The sequence below is a fragment of the Mustela lutreola genome, chromosome 12 (genome assembly GCF_030435805.1).
Source record: "Mustela lutreola isolate mMusLut2 chromosome 12, mMusLut2.pri, whole genome shotgun sequence".
Lineage (NCBI taxonomy): Eukaryota > Metazoa > Chordata > Mammalia > Carnivora > Mustelidae > Mustela > Mustela lutreola.
Genome location: NC_081301.1, coordinates 10,287,657 through 10,293,980, shown reverse-complemented (window position 1 = coordinate 10,293,980; position 6,324 = coordinate 10,287,657).

The window sequence follows — 6,324 nt, the reverse complement described above, 5'->3', positions numbered from 1 at the left end:
AGTGGAGACAGGGGCATGGATGACTTGACCAGGTGGCTCTCCTGCTGTGGCTTGATCTTTTTACTCTTGAAGAAGGGGGTGGAGGGCAAACAGGTGAGCCGGCCGCACACCGCCCGTGCGCCTTCCCTGCTGGCTGCTCTGAATGTCCCATCTGCTGGGGGCTGCTGATACTCCCAGCGGACAGCTGGGGAAGTTGAGGCAGGGCTGAGACTGCCCCAAGGCCAGGTGGTTGCCTAGCATGGTCGCAGGTTGGGCCAAGTGGGTAGCTAGGCCAGGATAGGGCAGGGCAGAGGGCATGGAGTTTTATCTAGAAGGCTGGGCTTTCGCACGCAGCCAGGGACGTCCCACCTCCACGCCCAAATGGGTCCTGAACTGTCCTGGTTGATCGGGGCCCCAGTTGCTCTGTTTTGCACCCCTCTGCCGCGTGATACCCTCGTCTCACATTTCCTGAGTGCACCCTAGATGCCAGCCATGGGTCCAGACACTGGGGAAAAGGGAAGAAAAAGGAAGAACTTTCTGTACCTGGACCATTTACCTCCTAGACATAGGTCCTGGGGGTTGGGGAAGGACACAGAGAGGCCCTGGGGCAATCACTGTTGAGAACCACCACCAGACGCTTTCATTTCAGGAAACGGGCCCATCACACAACATGTCACTTATCTGGCTGGGGAGGGAGGGGTTTTCTGGATAACTGAAGTCAACTGAAGTCACTTAATGCCTTTTTTTCCCTCTCTTTTTTAGATTTTATTCATTTATCTGACACAGAGAGAGAGAGAGAGAGAGATCACAAGCAGGCAGAGAGGCAGGCAGAGAGAGAGGGGGAAGCAGGTTCCCCGCCGAGCAGGGAGCCCGATGTGGGGCTCGATCCCAGGATCCTGAGATCATGACCTGAGCCGAAGGCAGAGGCCCAACCCACTGACCCACCCAGATGCCCCACTTAATGCATTTAAAAAAAAAAAAAGATTTTAGAGAGAGTTTAGCGAGAAAGAGAGAGAGACAGAGAGAGAGAGAGTGAGTGCTGGGGGAGGGGCAGAGGGAGAGAAAGAGAAGCAGGCTCCCTGTTGAGCCTGGAACCCCTTGCCAGGCTCCATCTCAGGACCCTGAGATCATGGTCTGAGCTGAAACCAAGAGCTGGTCACTCAAGTGACTGAGCCACCCAGGTGCCCCCAGCACTTTTTATTATCATGAAAATACCTGCAAGACAAAAATTTTGTTGACAGTCGTAACTAATCAGTTCTACAGATTAAAAGCACAGTAGTCCCCGCTTACCTGTGGTTTTGTTTTCCACTCTTTCTTGTAAAGGTTTTATTTATTTATTTGACAGACAGAGATCACAAGTAGGCAGAGAGGCAGGCGGGGAGGGGGGCAAAGAGAGCCCAATGCGGGGCTTGATCCCAGGACCCTGGGATAATGACCTGAACAGAAGGCAGAGGCTTTAACCCACTGAGCCCCTGTTTTCCACTGTTTCAGTTACCTGGGGTCAACAGGGGTCAAGAAGTCGAGGACCCTCTTCGCGACCTGTTGGTAGAAGGTCAGCCCCTAGTAGCCTCTCGCCACGTCACGGTGCTCCCACCATTCAGCTCACCTCTCTCACGGAGGCCTCGGATCATCTCACAAGAAGAAGGGAGAGCATAGTTCACGGTATTTTGAGAAAAACCACAGGCACATAACTTTTATTACCAGTATATTGTTATAATTGTTCCGCTTTATTATTAGTTATTGTTACTGTGCCTAATTTAGAAATTAAACTTTATCATAGGGATATAGGTATGGGAAAAACCAGAGTGTATATCCGGTTCAGTACTATCCATGGTTTTCGGCTTCTGGTGGGGATCTTGGAATGCATCCTCTGCCAATAAGGGGGACTACATATTCTAATTCTAATTTCTACCTATGACATCACATATAACTTATTTCCCAACATGCATGACCTCACAATTACGTCTTTTTCACCCATTGAAGTTCTTACGAGGTATATTTCTCTTGCCTATGACTGACCCTAACTCATCCTCCCATTTTTTTTTTTTTAAGATTTTATTTATTTATTTGACAGAGATCACAAGTAGGCAGAGAGACAGGCAGAGAGAGAGGAGGAAGCAGGCTCCCTGACGAGCAGAGAGCCCGATGCAGGGCTCGATCCCAGGACCCTGGGACCATGACCTGAGCCAAGGCAGAGGCTTTAACCCACTGAGCCACCCAGGCGCCCCTGATCTTCCCATTTTAATACAATGATTTTGTTTCTGGATTAACACCATTCATTGTCTGGATTTAAGAAACACCCCAGCAAGCACCTTGACATCACTGACATGTCACATCTGCGTAACAACAACGAACAATCCCGGTCTTTCGTGCTTCCTTTGCTGGGAGACTGTGAAATGGGGTTCACTTTAACTGCCTTCGTGAACAGGGCAAACAGGGCCTTTCAACACGGTTGTGCCGTGGGAAGAACTAGATTGGTCTTGTCAGTCTCCTGCTGAGGCTCTGAGCCCTAAGGAGAAACCTGAGGGCTTAGTGGTGGAGACTCGGGTTTAAATCCCAGTTCTGCCGTTTCCTACCTGTGTGACCTGGGACCAGTCATATCTCTCTCTGGACCTCCCATCCTCTCCAAAAAATGGGGACAAAATGAGACAATGCCTGCACCACACTCAGTGGCTGCCTGAGCGTGTTATGTATGCTCAATAAATGTTTTGCAAAACACAAACAACAAGCCCCAGGACCGGCATGTCTGGCCTCAGGGGCCCTTTTGGTGTGGAGTCTGGATTGCACCATCATCCTGAGCTCTGTTTGCCCTTCTGGGGGAGCGTGACTCACCCCAGCCTGGGGAACCCTCAAGGCTCAGGGCTCAGGGCTGATTTATCTCTGGGTCCACAGCAGCCAGCAGAGCCAGCGTCAATGGGCATTTGTTCAATGCCTACTTGTCTCTGCACCAAAGGCCCCACATGCTGCCTGCAGAGGTGGAGTTCTGCTGCCTGTCCCTCCTGTCCTGTTGCCTTCTCTGTAGGCGGTCCGTGCACACTTTCCACTGCCCAGGCTGGGCACTGCTCACCTCTGATCGCCCTCGACACCTCTATGGGCATCCCCTTCCTCTGCGCTGCCCCTCCTCGGCCCTCACCCTTGCTGGGTGAGGCCGGCAGGGAATGTATTGGGGACATAATAATACAGAGGTCCCCAAGCACCGCGTCCCCTACCATTCCGCCCCTGTGGTCCGCCTCCACCATCCTGGAAGGTAGGCAGTATTTTCCCCTCACCTTCCATGAGCAGCATTGGAGAGATGAACAAACTCGGGGTCAGGGAGAACCCAAGTCTTTCCAAAGTCACAGAGCAAGGGTGTGATGGAACTAGGATTTGAATCCAGGCAGTGGGCTTGGAGAGTCCGCGTCCTCCCTCCTCTGCCAAAGCCCCTGGGTGGCCCATTTGTCTTTTCCTTCAAGCTCCAGCCCAGGTGGTCCCAGGCCCTGAGACCCACCCAGAGGGGAAGGAGAAGGGGGTGATCCAGGCTCCCCGCTCCCACCCTCCCCAAGTAAACAAAGCACAGGGTCTCTCTTCTAAGTGGGGACTTTCCCAAAGTGCCAGGCCTATTTCCTGGAGGTGGAACAAGGAACAAACAAACTAGAGACCTAGGAACTGACATGGAGCGGCGAAAGGGGATCAGGCTGGGGTTGGAGCACCGTGGGGAAAGACAAAAAAAAAAAGAACCCACCGAGAAATGAGGCAGAGAATGAGAGAAGAGAGACCCACTGCCAGCGTAACAGACCCAGAAATGGTCAGAGAAAGAGAAAGGGAAAGAGGGAGGAAGGGAGAGAGGGGAGGGGGAGGGGGAGAGAGAGAGAGAGAGAGAGAGAGAGAGAGAGAGCGCGCGGGCGCGGGACAGAGCTAGGAGGGAGAGGGAGAGGCGGAAGGACCGAGAGCAATTTCGAAAGAGGGAAAGTAGAAATGGGGGAGAGGGAGACTGAGGCAGAGAATGAGAAAAGAGAGAGGGGCAGGGTCCGGAGCCGGAGGCAGAGAGGATGTGGACGTGGAGACCCCTCGCAGGGCAGTGGAGGGGGGCGGGGCTCCTGGCAGCCGCAGACGCTGTTTCCGCTGCACCCCTTATCAGCCTGCTGCCAGATGTTCAGATCCGATGCCAATGTCAGAGAAGTCCATAGTGCCAGGTCAAGGCCGTGGCCGGCGGGAGCCTCAGCTGCAGTGTGGGGAGGGGAGCTGAGGGCCGGCAATTGACCTGCTTGCTCTTCTCCCTGTGCCTCCTGCTTCTCGGGACTGGACCACCTGGTGGGGGGTGGGAGACACCAGGCGCCTCCGGGGGCCTCTTCTCCAGGCTGAGAGCAGGGACTTGCAGCGGCAGAGCGGGGCTCCCGGTAGCACGTGGACACATCCATGTGTGCAAGTCCCCACGTGCGTGGAAGCACATGGACACAGGCGCACAGACCCACACGGGTGCACAGGAGTGCACAAAGCTACCAGGGGGCCACGCAGAGGCCAGGGCACAACTGCCCCCACCATGGCACTCCTCTGCTGGAGCCCCTGCTCTGCCTGGTCCCCCTCACCTGAGCCAGGACTGTAGCTGGGGCTGGAGAAGGAAGGCTTGTGGCTGGCAGGGTTCCCAGGGCCCGCCCTGCTCTTCCACAAACGGGACCCTTAAGGGCCAGAGGGACGGACCTGGCACCTTCTAGAATCTGAGGCCTGGTGAAGATCCTCGGGAGGAGAGGCGGGAGCTGGGTGTCTGGCAGGGCTGGGGCTTCAGCCTTGGGCCTGGGCCCCTCCGCCATGCTCCTGGAGCGTGCAGCCGCAGCTGGGGCCCCCTTCCTGGGATAGTTTATCTCCCAGTGCACACGCTTGGCCCTCAAGAGGTGACCCAGCCTTGCTCCCCACATTCCTCTTCAGCCACGCAGCCGGTGGGCCCCCCACAGCCCTGAGACAGGGCCTGTACTTGGGGGGTGGTCGGGAGCAACAGCTCAGAGCCGTCTCACTGACCTCTTGGCCTCCTTTGCAGCTGTCTCTTTGTTTTTCTCTGCTTTTGTCTCTGAGTATCTCTCTAAGGCTGTCTCTGCTGTGATTAATCTGCGTCTATCACTACTTTTGCCTCCGTCTTTCTCTGGCCAGGTCCCAGTTTGCTTCTCTCTGTTTCAGTCTCTTAGTCCGTCTCTCTCTAGGGTCCTTGAGTGGGGCCCGGTCTGAGGATCCCCCCGCTCTGCTCTCTGCCCTAAGGGCCAACTGCAACGTACGAGACGCCAGCTGCGGGCAAGCGGGCAAAGGGCCTGGGCAAGTGGAGGCCCTAGACCTGTAATGGGTGAACTGGGGTGGCCCAAGCGAAGTCCAGACCCCCTGCCACCCACCTGCTGCAAGCCAGCCCAGATAAGGGACATTGATCAGGGCGTGCAGCTGCTGAGCTCCCCCATGTAGAGAAGACTGGGGGGGCGGGGGGTGTAGGAGGAGGAAGCTGAGGCTGGAGGTCTCCTGGCCTAAGGGCCTCCTTCCTGTTTGTTGGGAAGTGAGTGCCTCAGAAAGCTGCTCAGGGGAGAGGAGGGAGGCCATGGTGACTTCCGGGAAGCTGGCCAAGGGCCCGAGGCCACCCTCCCTGTGCCCACATGGGGCCTGTTGGCCCTGGCTTAAAATAGTGCAGTTCCTCTGCTGCTGCAGGGCCCAGCCCAGGCCTCAAAGGGCTGCTGGCTGCTGCTTGTGCGACAGCCAGGGCCTAGGGTGGAGGGGAGTCACCCAACCGTCCAAGCCTCCCTGGGGTGCAGCGGCCGTGCCTTGACACTGTGGGTGGGGAGTTGCAGACAAAGCAAGGGTTCCTGAGTCAGAAACCCTGGATTCAAGTGTCAGCTCCAACAGTGACCAGCTGTGAGACTTCGGGCTGGTCCACTGTGTCTCCATGAGCCTCGGTTTCCACTGTGTAAAATAGGGTAAGTGCTGGGCTTTTGATCTAAACGAGACCACAATCCGTAGATGCCTCAGAACCTTGCCAGGCTCAGAGAGGACACAAAATTGGAATTTCCTTTTGCCTCTCTTGTCGGTTGTGCCCCAAACTCCTCACTCCGAGGAAGGGCCTCCTTGGAGCTCTCTTCCATTCCTACAGTTCTCCTAGGACTAGGTATTGAACAGGGAAGGTCTGTGGAGAGGGAGATTGCAAGGGAGGGCAAGGATGGGGCTGTGGTCTCCATGGTGAGACTTGTTGCCAAGGGAACAAGACTCCAAGAGCCCTGGGTCTGACAGTTGGGCACTTTTGCCACAGGATCTCAGACAGACTGATTACCACCGTGGACCTAAACCCTGGTGGGCAGGCAGAGCCAGAGTGGTAGCTTCTGGCTCTGCTAGGTTTCTGTT